We start from the raw sequence: 17,149 nt of genomic DNA, 5'->3' as shown, positions 1-17,149 counted from the left end.
TTTGGGATACAACATAAACATTTGCTAAATTTTGTTGGTCTACGATTTTCTAGCAAATAACATAATTTTCAAAGCAATTGCAGGAAGATAGAAATTGACAGAACTGTGTCAATTTATCCTGTAGGGCTGCACAATAAATGGCAAATTCATCTTTATCGTGATATCAAGCTGTGCAATACGCATATTGCAAAAGATGGGGAAAATTTCAATAATTGGTTCCCTTAAATTTGCTCAAACAAACTTATGGCAGCTTGAAGTATTTAACGAATCAAATAAATCGTTTATGCATTTGACCAATCAGATGGACGCCTTCATGTTGTTGACCAATCGGATGGGGCCCTTTTATCTTAGATGTTCGCCTCCTATGTAGACGAGGGTCATTTGGACTATGATTTAAGTTTTGTGGACTCTGATTTAAATTAAGCTGTTGTAGTGAAATGGAAATAATGTTTTTGGTTGTTTTGTTATTTGTTTATTTATCGCAAGCTATATCGTCATCGTACCATTGATCACAAATATGGCAAGTTTTCCTCATATCGTGCAGCCCTAGTACTGCGATTGTTCGTCAGCTGATTCACTTTGAGTCAAAATTGGGTAGAAATGTTTTCTTCAATGAACACAATTTTCTAAAAAAAAAATGTGATACCAAACAGATCTGTACTAACATGAATATTACAATCAATATTATGAATCACTTTAATTTTAACTGAAAAGTTCAAAATCCGATTTGATTTGTTTTCCCACACAATTCAATTTAATTTAAAGCATTTTAAAAGATAGTTGGTAAATTGCAGAATTACTAATAATATGATGCAAAACAGTAAAATGTAAAGGTGGTCATTTCCCCTCTGCTGGTTATAAAAGAAACTACTCTTGACATCTACTACTATTGACCAAACGGTGTTCAGAGCATGAATAAAGAACATTCATTTTGCCTTTACACATTCAAACACAATGAATAAGAATATTCTCTTTATTGGAAATTAAAGAGTATGGTGTAGAATATGGTGTGCACATAAATGTAAGTGTTGAATTCTGCGGTTCACACGTTTTGTGGCTGCAGCGCGCCTGTTCTGTCCCTGTTAAAACTGTCACTAACAGACCCTGTTGTTCACAAGTGTCTTTTACTGCACAACAGTGGAACATTAAAGGTCTGAATGTCCACATTTGCAGGTTCCTCTGTTTAGGCTGCAACTCCGTTCCCATGACACCTTGGCGTCTTCTCCACAGGTCTTTGCTGCTGTCCCAGATCTGTTTAAATCTCTTTCTCTGGGCTGTTTTTTTTTAGCTTCGATGTTTCTTTGAATAAAATGTATACATTTATATATGTTAGTTTATCATCTGTCTTTTCTTTTAACATCTTCTTGAACTCGGCCTGACTGTTTGTAGTTGTCATGCCAACGGAGTTGTTGTTCGCAGTGTGCCGACAACAAAAACGTTCCGTGCGCATTCTATTTCGTGGTTCTTTTTGAATGGCTGACCTCGGGCCAGTTGAGAAAAAGATCCAGCACATTAGCAGCTACATCAAAAGGTGTATTCAGACATGAAAAACAGTTTGACTCGGAACAGGTGCGTTTAATTTGTTCTGGATAGAGTGCTGATCCTTGCGTTTGGTCCGTATTCAGCCTTTCCTCATACGAACCACAGCTTGTCAACAAAACCATGTGACTAACGATCTCTTCACTCAATGGTCATTACAAGGTCATTACCAGGCAAAGCAACTAGAGGCAGAAATTATGGAAGTCCTGCGCTTTGCAGTAATTTCACAGATTCAAATTTATATTTCGCTGATCACTTTTTACTTGCCTTTATGGTCCGGTATAGACATGCTGCAGGGCGCTTACTGACAAGAAAACGACCAAGAAAGTACGCTGCTAAGTGTTTATGACATATGAAATTTGTTGGGAAAACAATGAAAACCAATGCATTAATTCATCTTCTAAACCCCTTTCGGGGTCACGGGGCTGCCGGAGCCTATCCTGGCCACTTGTGGGTGAAGGCAGGTGGGGTAGGGGAAGAATTCGGTCTTTCACTCTTTTTTTTCTGTTTGATAACATGACAATCGTTTGCTTAACATTTGTCCGACTTGTACATCTGTTGCTTCATTTCTACTCTGTTCATGTCTGCTACGGTGGCTGTTTTGGCTCAGTTGTTCCGCTCCGGGATCAGATTGTATTCAAACTGAGGAATCTGAGTGAACTGAAGCTCAGTCCGATTGGAAACGAACCGAGACCACCTTGAAAGATGGGTCAGAGAGCGGTTCCTATAGTCCTGGACCAGGATCCGCTTGGGTGTATTCAGATTGAAAGTATGTTCTGGATTATCGGGGGAAACAAACTCTGGTTCACTTCAAGTGAACCAAATGTGTCCACTCTGAATATACCATGACTGAACACGCTCAACTTTCTACACACTTATGTATTGGCAGGTGATCGAATGGTCGTTCTGCATGTAAATTAAGTGACGCACTTGACGGCGAGTTTAATGATTGACTGACAGAAAAAATATATATATATGTTAATATATATATGTTAGATTCTTGCCTTTGTATAAAACATGGTTGATTTCCTCTGATTTAAGTCCTCTTTTCCTGTAAGTGCTCCTCACAGGAGTGGGTCATACTTATATCTACTTTGACAGGAGGTACAGTGTACTGTTGTGCATTTGACCTGGAGCTTAACATCCACAAAGTTGGTTTTGTCAAAGATAAGCATTTCCTTTGCTTCCCCATCCTGACTCATTATTGTCAGCACGTTTCGAGCGGATGGCTTGCTGTGTTTTTGTGGTTTAAGATGAGGAAAACACAAAGAGCAACCTTCACTTTTCAGGATCACGTGGCCTCCACTCCCATTTTTTCAATAATTCATCCAGACAAGTAGAATGATTATTCCATGAATATTCACTAAAATTCCCTCGCCGTGCTCCTTTTCTCTTTAAGTTTGTGCTTGTCAGTGTTTGCTAAAGAGTGAGCAAATATGTAGCTGTGTGTATGGAGCACCTTTATGCCCGAAACAAAGGAGGTGTCAGGGCAAATTAGCCCCCCCACATCTGAACGCCCAGAGAGCTTAGGGATGCACCACAGGTTCTGCTGAGTCGTACATGAGCTGCCGTGTCTGCCTCCACCTCCTCCACGCCCGCCCTCTCTCCACTCCTGAGTTGCTCTAACAAGGTTGTTGGAAGAGGATAAGGCGTGTTAAATGAATAATTTACACACAAGAGCGCGCCTTATTTATTTAGGATGCCTGGATGTGACTGAGCGGGCAGCCTGCGTCCCCGACTGCACCGGCACTGTCGGCTAAACGGACGCTCAATGGCTTTAATGGAGAACAGGGCGACAGGCATTTAGAGAGAAAGTGTGTGTGTGTGTGCACTTGTGAAACAGGCCATGCCGATCCCTGCGAGTGTGTTCGCCATGTCACGGCTGTTAGCTCAGCATCATTGCTCCGTGCACAGATCACAAAAACTTCAGTTTGAAAAAAAAAGGTACCAGAAATGGATTTAACAAATTTACACTTGTTCTCTGTGGATTTCTTTGGTAAATGCTTTCAACTCTTACTTTACAATTTGAACTAAAGTACTATATTACGTGTCACAACCAACACTTCAGTGGTATAAATGAAGGATCTAAAGTGATACATAACAAATATTTGAATGTTCTTGTTTATTTTTAAGATTATGAAGCCTTTAAATAGTGTTTGTCATCTAATATAGTTAAACACATATCAAAAATTGATTTTATATAATTAAATTACTATGTATTAAAATTGATGAATAATCACCTATCAATCTATAATATTGCTATGTTCACACCAGGCATGTGTAGCGCTTACATAGACTTTCATTGGAAGTGGTAGTTTTAGCGTCCATTGCTGAGGCCCTAATAAATGTAGCTTAAAGGTTTGAAGGACACAAGTTTAGTGGTTTTAACCATTTCTACAAAGTAGCTGAAAGTCTAGTGAACTGGACTTCACTTCTGTACTTTTAGTGGGACAGCACAGGAAATGCTCAACAGTGATCAACAAGACTGAGGCTCAAAGCGTACTTGTACATTGTTTATTACTTTTTACAACCAAAGAAATATCTCCACTTCTTTTACAAAATACTTTTTTGTTAATATTACAAGACGATTTTAATATTATATTTTTAAAACGTTCTTGTGTATAAATTAAATCACACCATATAAAATTAACCAACAATTTCAAACTATCCTAAAACAGGTTTGTCACAAAAATCAGTTTTTATTACATTTAAATAAAAGTAACAACCTGAATGTTTATATTTTTTTTCCTTTTTTTACGAAACTCCCTCTGTCATCATTACAGGTACTTGCAGAAATGTTGTCATTATTTTAAGGTCATAGAGCCACTGTCTGTTTTCAGAGCCTTTTGCAGCAGCAAATGTGACTTCCAGTAGGTCATTCCATTTTTTTTGAAAGACTTTTGATTCTTAAGGTTTTCCCCCTGAGAAAATCCCACACGTATGAAACTCTTATCTATCTACTTTTTGGAACCCACAACTTGTAGTCTTTGTGGCTCGCATTATTGTTGGTGTCAGTGCAACAGTTTATTCCATCCAGTTCACAGAGATGCACCCACGGTGCTTTAGAACATCAAACCCAATGGGGGAGTTTTAGCCGAATAGTTTTTCAAAATAATAATAATAATAATGCTGATTTGATCGCTTGCTGATTCTGTAGGTTTGAAACTGACAGACTGTCATCCTACCAGTAGATTCATTGAAATGTGAGATATAAAAGAAAATCAAGAAATTGCCTTTAAAGAATTGATATACATCTATTTGCATTTTATTGAGAGAAATAAGTACCGGTATTTGAACCCTCTTGCTGGAAAGATTTAATACTCTGTGGCAAAACCCTTATTACCAGCACTGAGTTCAGACCTTTCTTGTAGTTCAGGGGTGGGCAATTCCAGGCCTCGAGGGCCGGTGTGTCTGCATGATTTCCAGATAGTCTTGCCCTACTCATGGCTGATTACCTGGTTCAGGTGTGTCCAGCCAATTAGAACATGCCAGAGCAGGGTATGCTGGAAAACATGCAGGAATGCGGCCCTCAGTGCCCACCTCTGTTGTAGTTGATGATCAGGTTTCTTTTTTGGTCCACTCTTCTTTGTAAATGATTCCTAATCATTCAGATTTGGTATCTGCTGCTTGGCAATTCTGAGCTTTAGCTCTCTCTATTGGTTTTCTATAAGGTCCAGAGACTGGATGGACCACTCCATGATCTTGACCAGCCTCATCTTCAACCATTTCTTGGTTGCCTGGGTTTATGTTTGGGGTCAATAACCTGTTGGAAGACCCATCCATGACCTATTTGAAGTCTCCTGGCATAAGGAGGGAAGGAGGATTTGATGGTAGATGGCTCTGTCCATCCTCCCATCCACATTGTGAAGTAGCCCTGTGATTTGATGCCAAAGAACTCAGTTCTGACCACAGCACCTTCTCCCAATTTCTCTCTAAATCATGAAGGTGTTTATTGGCAGGCTTCAGGCCTGAAGTTTGCCAACGAACACCTGTGCTGTAGAGTTTCACCAATGCTTCTCTTGGTGACTGTGGTTCCAGCTGGTTTGAGATCATCAACTAAGTTCTGCCATGTTGTTTTAGGCTGATTTCTCTCTGTTCTTATCATCATGATGGAAACCCCATCAGGTCAGATCTGGTTTGGAGCCCAGACCTAAAGGTGGACGGATGGTCATGTTGTAATTCTTATAATTTGGCACCAACAGGTGTCACCTTAACTTCCAGCTTCTTGCTGATGGTTTTGTAGACCATTCCTGTCTTCAGCAGGTCTGCAATCCTCTCCCTTAAATCTACTGAAAGCTCTTTAGTCATTCCATGTTGGAGAGTTTGGAGTCTGATTCTGTGGAAAGCTTTTTTACAGGTGATTAATTCAAACAGGTCTATTCAATTCAGGTCACAGGTTGATTCGGAGAGTCTTAACTGCTCTGTGTGAACCAGAATTCTTAATGGGTACTATGGGATCAAATGTGAATTTTCCTGCATTAAATGCAAATAAATGTATATACGTTCTTTCTTGATTTTCTTTGTACAAAATCAGCAAGAGATCAAACACATATTTCCCCCACTGCTCATCTACAAACATGTATTTTTATTGACTTGAGTTTGTTTTTTTTGCTTTTAAATTAATTTAAATCTGAAGCCTTGTTGAACTGTAAATCAAACCTGTTATCTTGCTGCAAAGTGACTTTTACTTTCCACCTTTCAGATACCAACAAGAGTCGTGTTCTGTCTTCACAGGGGGAGTGTGGTGAGGGGGGCGCAGGACCCAAAACCTGGCACCGTCGTGAGTGAGGGGGACTGTGGGAGGAGCTGAAAAGTCTGATTCATCTAGTTGGTAAACTTCTTCTCTTTAAAGACCAGAAACTGGTCTGTTGATTCAAAAACTCATACTTTGTTCCCTCAAACAGCGCACTGTCCTTGACATACTGTATTCCCTAGATCAGTTGTCCCAAACCTTTTTAACGCTGCAGGCCGGTATGACATCATACAAAGTTTTCACGGACTGGCCTTTCAGATGTGGCGGGGGATTATTGTAGCAACGCTTCGATGAAGGAGGAACAGAGACGTAGCAAGACGAGCTCTGAGCTTTTAAGTTGGCGACGACACCCCAGCGATGTCATTGTACATCGCACAGGTCTCATCCTCCTCTCCCCTTCCCACACTCATGGTGCAAAAAAGGGGTACTGTCTATTAAATGTAGCTTTCCTTCTTTTGGCTGGGCCTTTTCCCCTTGGCAGAGAAACTGTTTTACCCGTTTTACCAGCTCCTGAGCTTTATTTTAGCGCTATCACTTGACCGAAAGGAGCGCCATGGCGTGCGCCAAGAGTGACATAGACGGATGTAACAGAGAATCGGGCAATTTTTCAAATAAAAACATATTTCAGATTCCAAAATAAATATAATGGAAGTAATGTAAGTTATTTATTCATCCCGTGGGGCCCGGTACCAAATGACCCACGGCCCGGGGGTTGGGGGACCGCCGCCCTAGATTACATCATAAACTCATCATAAACGCCTCCTAAACTCTCCCTCCCTCCTGACCTCCGTAACATAGGCTCTTTACAAACTTTCAAATCAAAACTCAAAACTCATCTATTTATTTCTACCTTCTCATCTTGATTCACTTTTAAATTTTGTCTATTTCTATTTATTGTTCTTTTAATGATTATTTTAACCTTTGTTTTGTACAGTGTCCTTGGGTTTCTTGAAAGGCGCTTTTGAATAAAATGGATTATTATTATTATTAAAAAAGAAAACCTTGAAAGCTTTACTTTGGGATCGGTTCATCTTCCTTTCTATCATCTTCCCTGTGGACAGAGCATCAGCAAAAGCAACACCCCATCTCACCTCCTATGTATACATATATGTGTGCTCGTCCCAGGAGAATAAAGTCCCAGAGCTCCTGCTGACCTCATTACAAAAATAACTCATCCATCCAGCTGTCATTTCCTGTGGTTCCCCCCACTTTTCCATCTTAAATATAAGCGATCTTCTTAACCTTTCACTTCCTAGTCTCTCCATCACCGTTTGTGTTGGACTTCGCTTGAGATGAAAAGCTTATGCAAGTGCTTGTAACAGGGAAGTTTCCTTTTCTCTTGCCATTACCAATCAGGCCTGTACCTAGGATGTCTTCTAATCATGAAACACCTCTATCATTGAAAGTTGTGTTTATGTGCCTTGTTAGCATTTTAAGGTTGAGGCTGCAGTCCATCTCCAGATGTCTGTGCGGATGCTTTCCTTTCCTTTGTGAGAAACACGCGCCTCTGTTAAGTTATCAGCAGAATCAAAGCTGACTTTGATCTGACTTTGACATTTTCTTATCATCACAAAGCAAATGTTAGGTTCCTTTTCTGTGCTATATATGAAACCAATGACTGTGTCACCACTGAGAATTATGCAAGTAAGTAAAGTTGGAGTACTGTTGCTAGGGCTGCAACGATCATAAAACTCACCCGGATCGTGTTTGGTTTTAAAGTCACAGTTCGGATCATTTTTTGGATCTGTAAAATGAATAACGTTTTTTTAAAGCATCAAACATAGATTTAATATTTGATACTTTATTTATCCCACAATGGGGAAATTCTTCTGCGCATTTTGACCCATCCCCTGGGGGGAGTGGTGAGCTGCAGACTAGCCGTGCTCGGGGAGAGTCGGGATCGATCCACCCGCCAACCCTTCGGTTGTTGGACGACCTGCTCTACCGCCTGAGCTAAACTGCTGCCTGGCAGATATATGAAGTACTTCAAAATATATACACACAGACACAAATGTATTATAACATCAACATATTTGCTCATTGAGGCTTATTTATAAAACAAAGCCTTTTTTACTTTTGTTATTTTTAACTTGTCCTGTCCAACAGCTGAGCAAACAGATGAGAGCTGAAGGCCTCTTATGTTGGACATATTTTACTGTTACAACATGGGGTTATGAATCTTCTGACACACAAGTTGTATATTTAAATAAACCCCTTTTGTAATTTGAAAACATTGAGATCTTTGAACTCAAGATATTCCTTTATATTAAAAAATTCCAATATAAACAAACGTGCTTTGAGACATTCCATTTTAAAAAAAATCAATTAAAAAAAGTAAGAGAATCAGGGATGTTAGAATTTACTACTTTTCTTTCCTTCCCTTCCCTGTGTTCCCTACTGCTATAAAGCTCCTCCCACTGTTTCCAGAGGAGCAGCGGTTTTCTCCTGCCACAGTGCGGGACAGCTGCTGCTCCTCACTGGGAGAGACTCTGGGTGATCCATGGTACAGGTGTGAGCCGAACTGTGGCTATTCATCCGTATGGCTCACGGATGCGCCCCTAAATGCTGTATTTAAAAGTGTTTATTCACAATTACTTACAAATGTTTCCAGTGTATTCAGACTGGACGTATTTGGTTCACCCCAAGTGAACTAGTTTTCTGTTCCCCCGATAATCTGGAACAAATTTTTAGTCTGTAGAACCTGGTCTGAGAGCTGGAACCACTCTCAGACCCATCTTTCGAAGTGGTCTCTCTTTGTTTCTAATTGGACTGATCTTTGGTTTCCTCTGAGATTTCTCAGTCACTCCATGCTCGGAGCACAACAACTGGATCAAAACGGCCAGTGTAGCTGGGCATTGCAGAATGTAAACAGAGTAGGAAGGTAGCAACCGTGACAATAAAACACAGCGACTCATTGAAATGTGGTCTGATAAATGAGAAATCATTAAAACAACTTTTAACGTGATACACATGCTCCTCAACTATCTGTATGTCATAAACATGTATCAGCATACCTTCATAGCCCTCATCTCCACAATAACCGCATTGTACCATGCCTTCTCTGTATCAAAGTAAAAAGTGTTGTACCTGATATTAAAACAGATGGTCAAAATTGTTAAGTGAACTATAAAGTTTGAATAAGTGAACTATCCCGACAAGGATTGCCAAGCACAGGACTTCCATTATTCTTTTTCTCTTTGCCCTACCCCGCCCTCATTATTCCTGGCCATCAAGTGAAGAAATATTCAGTTATGTGGCTTTATTAATAAAGACCAAACGAGAGGTTCAGGACTTGATCCGGACCAAATTAAGCAGACTTGGTCCAGACCAAAAGACCAGTTTGAATACACCCTTATAGTTGCTTGCATGCAAGGGTTCGTGTTGTCTCAGTTCGAATGGGTAGATAAGGCTAACTATTTTTAAACCCAGATTTTGGTTTGGTTTGCTTTAACATTGTAGGTTCTGAAGCAAAAAGTCCAAAATTCCTAAAAGAATTATTCAGGTCAAACACAGCTCATTAGACGTCTCTAGCCAGAAATATTGGCCCTCTTGCAAAATTAGTTAGAAAATATGTTCCAATTAAAACTGTTTTGATATAAGTGTTTGTTTTTGCTTGCACCGAAACAAAACAAAAAAAAAATAGAAGAAGAATCAAACTTGTCAAATTCAAACACAACTCAAAAATAAACTGAAAAAAATTATTGACACCTTGATAAATTTGTAAAAAATACTTGGTCTCAGCCATGTAATGATCTTGTAATATTTCAAAGGTTGCAATCAGGTCTGTAACCACCCAAAATGGAGAAATGGAGAATCAACCTTTGCAAAGAAGTGTAAGAGGTGTGAGGATCTCAAGTCCACAAGTCCATTTCCAGAGATTTTACTGTTCCTGTGTCCATTGTGAGCAATATCATCTAGAGGTTTACAGCCCATGACTTTGTAGCAAACGTCCCTGGATCTAGACAGAAAAGAAAAATTAAGGGAAAACAACTATAAAGGATTGTTTAAATGGTGGATAGAGAACCCTGACTAACTTACAAAGTGATCTGTAGACACGGAGTACAAAGCCACTAAAATACAAGACTGGGTTTTCAAAACCTTTGTGACAAAACCACAATTCTTTTGGGAGAACCTACAATGTACATATGAGATAAAAGTAGAAAATTTTGGTAAAGGACATGGCACTGTTTATAAAAAAAGAAACAAGACCGTCAAAAAAAAAAAAGAACACAGTCCCGATAGCCAAACAGGATGGAGGTTCAAAAATGGTTTTGGAGTTGTTTTGCTGCCTCTTGCACAAGTGGCCTTGACTTTTTGAACAACATCATGAATTGTGATCATTACCAAAAATATTTAGGGCACAACAAGATAGTGCCCTGCATCAAAAACGGAGTCTCCAGCAGAGGTCATGGGTCTTCAAATAGGTCTTATGGGAGGTGCCATTGCCTGATTAATATTGGGAAGAAATACACAAAGAAGACTGGGTTGTTGAACCTCTACCTCTTCATGACACAACGGCAACCCTGTTCAACATTCTCCAAGGGTTTGTCTTGTTTAGTTTACACCAGAAAAAGGGTAGGCTTTTACACTTGCCAGTTCAAGGTATCCAAGGCAACAAATCCTGGTGTGAATTAATCCTACCAATGGGAATGCAACTTAAATCTCTTCTTGCTTGAGTTTAACTTTTTATTTTTTGCAGTAGATGATGGAACAAAGAAAGGCCATCTTAAAAACGAGCTCTCTGGCTGTGACCTGCTTTTAGAAGCCTGGGTCTCACCTCAGCAGACGAGGAACTATGGGGATCGTCTACATTTTCTTTGATCTCTCTGTGTCTCTCCATGAGCAGCGTCATTAAGGAACTACTTGCATGGTTCCTTCTTCAGTATGGTACATTCCTCTCTGTTGGTGCCCTTCACTCCATGGCTGCCTGTTCAGCCTTCTGCAACACTGCTGTTTCTCTGTGCTTCAAAACCAACACAAGTTGGGAATGCAAGCCAAAATCACTCTTGTCTGTCCTTCACTGCTGAGTTGCTGGTGTGTATCTGTGTTGTGTTGCCCCTTGGGGTGGGTTACCTCCACCCCCACCCCCATCTCATCTCTTCTCCTCCCCACCTTGCTGTTTATCTGTCTCTTGGCTCGTCATGTCCCTGAACCTGCTCTAATTAGCATCCCACACAACTCTGTTTATTTACTCAGGTGCTGTCAGATCGGGAGGGAGGTGAGAATGAAAGCAAGTCAGGGAAAGCGTGCAAGAGAGAGGGCTGAGAACAGGAAGAGAGGGAGAAAAGATTCAGAAAATCAAAGAGCTATGAGACTGTCGCCCCGGATGAAAGGTGTAATGATGGTTAGAAAGACATGGTAAAGAAAGTCTAGAAAGTAAGAAATGGAGAAGTTTCCCACCTCTCCATGTCTCCCCTCCGCCGTTTCCAGTGTTTCGAAGATGTCGGGCGTCTAAATTTAGCAAGCTGAAAGCTTCCTTCTTTCCTTCCTTCCTTCTTTCTTTCCTTCTGGGGCCCTCATTAAAGTTCTTCCAATGCACTAAGTAATCATTAGGATAGGGGCTGGGAGTGGGGTTGTTTTCCAGGTATCCTCATTGGAGTCCGCCTCTGTGTGGGGCCTTCTCTTCATGTTGTCTGTATGGATGGATGTTACCCAGAGCTGTAAAGGTTAGAACTGTTGCTTGTAGGAGTAAATGTGTTGTTCTGCTTGATAAAGCAACATTTTTTCATACTACCTGTTATAACAAAGCTCTGGACATATTTTTGTTACTGCAATCCAAAAAAGTCTTTTTCCCCACTCTAACCTTAACAAATAAAAGGAACGCATTGATTCTACTTTGACTTTAAACACCTACTCTCTGTGGTGTCATATCTACGAGCTTATGCAGCATCACAGTGTGTATTTTCTTTCCAGACATAAATTAGTTTCTCTTTCCAGTCTTGATTTGGCAACAGTGAAATGCTTAAACAGCAAAACTTCTAAATCATGTACCTAACTTTATGGCCTATTTGTTTAGTTTCAAGACATTGCTAATGCATGTGTTCCCCAAAGTATCTTTAGATATCTAACGTGTCTTTCCTTTATGCATCATCATCATCAACTTTTTTTTTTTTTTTTCAATACTGTCAATCAGCACAAAAGTGATGAATGAATGAATGAATGTGGAGCCCTCTTTTGCTAGTGAGCTAAGTCTGTACAACAGCTGGTGGTTTTTAGATTTCACTACAGAACTGTGGCTTTGTAAATCAGTCAACTTTACAGTATGTCACTTCCAGGGATGTGGTGCATGTCTAATAAGTCAACTCAGAAGTAGTTTGCTTGTACTTGAACAGGTTTTAAAGGTCTTATCCCGTCCCTAGATTCACTTCCATTCACCGACTCTATCTGACATCTGTTAGCTTTTACTGCTCTCCTTTTTTTTTCTTTCTTCCTGTTGCTTCCCCTCCTCTCCTTCCACCCCTCTTTAGCGTGGTTTGACCTATTCTGAAGTCCAAATGTCACGGCAGAAAGAAAGGTCAGGTAAAGGTTTGCTGTTGAGCCAGGTCTGAATGGCTAACACAGTGCTGGCTGCCTGAGGGTGCAGTGGCGGTGAACAGGGGGCATTACCTCGACACCTTGAACAATCACCTCTCCATGCATACATGTGGATGCTCTGCTGTCACGCCTTCTGCACTAACACAGCACATGACTCTGGTCGCTGCATGTCAGTCATCTGAGCATTAGCCAAGTGGATGAATCCAGATGATTGATGGTGTTACAGCTTCCTCTGGATGACCAGGGCAGAGGTCAGTGGTTGTCAGGTATTTATGTTGCCCTGTCTCTTCTTTATATTCACAGGGCAACCTTTATGCAGTGGCCATTACCAAGTTTTCCGTTCTTTATGCCCTAAGAGTGATGAGGGCTTTTCTTTTCATTATCTAAACTGGTGTCATGTGGGCGATTTTTGTTTGGGGAATCACAGGTCAGCTGTGGGATTTCTTTAGCGATTAATCAGCATCCATATTTGGGATGGGGTAGCCAGATCCTAATTAGAATGGATTTCTCCTTGCATTGATTTGCACAGGTGACAGCAGACAACACTGGGCTCTGTTTATCTTTGTGCACCTGGAAAAATGTAAATAGCATATGCTTCTCTTCTATACTCAATTGCAACGCCTTTGTACTCCCGTTGTCTGGTAAAATAGTGAAACGCTGCAGTTGGAAGCTTCCGAACTGCGTTTGAGTGTGTCTTCTTCTCCTTGGCTCTCTCCTACAGCAGGGCTCAGGGATGATACAAGGACGTCTGTAAACACCTATTTCATTTTCTTCATGAGCAGTTTTGCTGCAGACTCCTGCTCCCTGCAGACTGTAAGCTACATTTCTGTGTATAGATGAGCAATTAGCCGAGAGAAGTTAGCAGTTTTAGACAGAAAATGGGTCAATTCATCAATCAAAAGAAGATATGGACTGAGATTGTCAGCAAAACTGGCAGAATACTGTTTTGTTTAAAGTCTGTTGCAGTAGATGCATTGTACTTTAAACCCTAATTTATGGGTCCCACATGCTGTGTATATGTGTTTGTATATGTTAGACAACAAGGAAGGAGACTAGTGAAAGATGGCCGCTGGACATGGCTTCCCACAGTTGGCTGGCCCCGACCCCCCCATGATCTGCTCTCTTATCTAGCACAGATCCTGGCCTTTCATCTAAGCTAAAACCTGGGGGAGCTGGGCCTCTTCTGGGTTTTTAGCTCTACCTCGCTCACTTCATTCCACATCCCCCCCTTCATCTCCAGGCTCTATCTGTGAATCCCAGATGAGTGCAGCTCTCACCTACAAGGAAGATAACAAACCCCACATCACTCTGCTCTGTGCTCGGCTTCCCTTAAAACACCTCTGATCAGATTCTTTAGAAAACTCACCAGAAAAGAAGCTTCCTTCTCTTGTCCACTACTTTTTCCTGCAGACATCTGTTTTTATAGCACTTTGGCGCACAGACTTTGACTTTTTTGTCTTAAAACTTCACAAATAGACAGGTTTAATAGCCTTGAACCTATTCATAAATATGTTTTCTTAAGATACAAAGCACCACCTATTTTCAATCTTTACCTCCTAGGGTTGGGCCCATTTTATGTTTGACTTACATGCATCACTATTTCTTCATACAACACAAACCCAGCTGCCCAAAGGCTCATAACTGCAAGAACCTGAATTATGTCAGGGAAAGTTTTCTGCATCTGTCTACAGATATCTTGACTCAACCCTTATAAGAAAACGGCCCTTACCTTTCTCAACTTCCCCAGACAGCATGTTCAGCTCCTTCCATTGATATTCAATAGGATCTGGATCACAGGCCTATAGAGGAACACCCTACTAACTTGCACATAGGTTTTGTGTTTTTGGTGAGTCTGTTTTGGATAATTGAACTCTTGGAAGACCCGTGACCTGCAACCGCGACCAAGCCTCTTGACACTAAGCACCAGATTTTGCTCCAGAATGCCTGGAATGTCTTGAGATTTCACCATGCCCTGCAAATAGTCGAGAAACCCTGTGTCAGATGCAGACAAGCAGGCCCTTAACATAACCAAGCCTCCTCTATGTTTCTGTTTGGGGTATGCTACATGCTTTTTTCTCTGTAAACACAGAGCCGATGTCCTGGTAAACAAATTCTGTGGTCCATGTCTAGTATGGTACACGCTATGTTGGCAAATAGTACTGTGCTGACTCTTCGTCCTTTAAACAGGTAGATAGACTAAATGCAATTGAAAGACGTCTGTAGTGATATTTGGAGGAAATACTGTAGTTCAACATGTCCCTTTGTTGAAATTATTTTCAATGTTTTCTAGTGAGTACCGTCACTTTTGTCTGGGCTTGTTTTAATTTGTTTTTTTAAACCCTTCTGTAAATGTATTTTTTCATCACTATCATTTCAAGTGAATTCAAGTGGGTTTTTTTTAGCTTTCCCAAAATTTAACTAATAGTTACCTTTCTTTCACTTGAGAGGTCAGATTGATATGAGGGTGCTTGTTTCCCATAATTGTCTGCTTCGTTTGCCATGTGTGAAAGCTATGGTGTAACCATTAAGTAACTAAATCAATTTATATTTCTACGATCCAACCAGATCAATCTGTCTGAGGCAAGATGTTGATCAAATCGACCTATACCATAGTATAATCATTTAAAAATTAGATTAATTGATAACCGAAATCAGAAAAACCATTTGGATTAAGACATGGTAGGCTTATTTTACTGTTAAGTGAAAATTACCAAATGCATCACAGCATACAACACACATGTGACGTCAGCAAAAAACGATCAATCCATCATTACATTTAAAGTGGAAACACTTTAAATTTAGCAAAGACACGACCATACATGTCTCATTTGTATTATTTTGATGTGGAAAACAACAGCGGGCTGAAATTTAGAAAACTAAAATGTGAATGGATTTGCCATTAATTCTGGTTTACTTGTTTCTTTTTACTAATTTTTAATTTACACTTGATTATCTTGTAAGAAACGCAAGGAATCTGGAAAACTTCACCTTCTCTGTTCAGTACCCAGTTATTTATCTCTGAATCACACTGGTTGAGGTTTTGGCCAAAGATGTCTTGGATGTATTTTTGGTCGGTGAATTGTTCAAAATGAACCAACATCGACCTTTAATTGTATCGTCAACCACAAATTATGATATGAATGGACGAGTCGTACCACTAGTGAAAACGCATCTAAACTGGACCAAACCTAAATAAGCAAGCAACGTAAGCACAAGGCATTTTACTTGGTAAATAAAAGCAGCTCTGTACAAGTTCAAGTTTTTATTTGACATTTTCTTTGTCAGAGTGTTTCAGACAATAGTCTCACCACCAATGCATGATGTCTGAAAGGCATTTAGATTGTTTTAAAGACTCTCTTGTGTGAGAACAAACCTAACCTAACTGAACAAATTGAGGTAAGAAATCTTTGGACGTTTTTCACCCAATCGAGCTAAGTGTACTGGACTTTTCTGGGGTGAGACCATCTCTAGATGCCCACAGGGCCACATTCAGCCCTTTAACCCATTTTTCCTATGAGAAGTCTTGATGAATTTCATGTCTGTTTTGAAGTTTTCATCACTGCTCCTTAGTTGAGATGCCAGAGAAATAATGTTCTATTTTAGTCAAGTTTTAGTCATGTAAAAAAATGTTGATTCAGGTCAAATGTTCTATACACTTAAAAAAAGTGTCACCAAGTGTTGTGTATCTAGTTTAAACACATCACTACGTCCTCCTATGAAATGTCCATATCTTTTGTGATATATGCAATTCACAAGTGTTTCTTGTGTTTCTTCCGAGGGTTTTAACCAATGGTTCTTTACGGGAGTTCAGTTTTTTGCTGTCCACAATTTGTGGTCTGTTGAGAATGAAACAGTTTTGCGTATTTAACGTAATTTATACGCAATTACTAGATGCATGTGTAAATTTGTGGCTTTCCATGACCATTCCACGTAAGGCCACGTATGTCTAACAGACTTTTAATTCATGTACTACCAATGAATAACTTTCATATTGCGTATACGGCGCATGTATCGTAATAAAATTATAGAATTGATGCACAAATCCTTAATGAATTGCATCTAAACAGCACAATAACCACGTACGGTTCATGTTCCATGTTGATTTACGTTTTCTTTGTGTGGTTTATTTGTACTTCTTTCGTGGTTTTAACGTGGTTCAATCGTGATACATCTGTGAAAATTTCACATAAAAGACCACAACTCTTCTCATGTATGACCAACTTCCTGGTAACTTTTCAGGAAGATGTAATTACTTCTTTTAAGAAAATAAATCTAATATGGAATTTCTTGTTGAGTCCTTTGATCTTGAAAGCATCCCATTTT

The 17,149-nt window shown here is 40.0% G+C and overlaps 1 protein-coding gene across 3 annotated transcripts in view; it reads left to right on the top strand.

Moving 5' to 3' along the window:
- znf438 (zinc finger protein 438) overlaps positions 1–17,149 on the top strand; it is a 61,089-nt gene that overhangs the window by 34,540 nt on the left and 9,400 nt on the right. For 2 of the 3 annotated variants that reach the window (XM_023950069.1, XM_011488708.3), the window contains exon 2: positions 6,274–6,370. The gene's annotated coding sequence lies outside the window, so the exon portion shown is untranslated. The remainder of the gene's footprint in view (positions 1–6,273; positions 6,371–17,149) is intronic. The other variant, XM_011488709.3, reaches the window with a different exon arrangement.

The sequence above is a fragment of the Oryzias latipes genome, chromosome 20 (assembly GCF_002234675.1).
Source record: "Oryzias latipes chromosome 20, ASM223467v1".
Taxonomy (NCBI): Eukaryota; Metazoa; Chordata; class Actinopteri; order Beloniformes; family Adrianichthyidae; genus Oryzias; species Oryzias latipes.
Note: the sequence above shows the minus strand (reverse complement) of the source record. Positions and strands in the feature narration are given on the sequence as shown.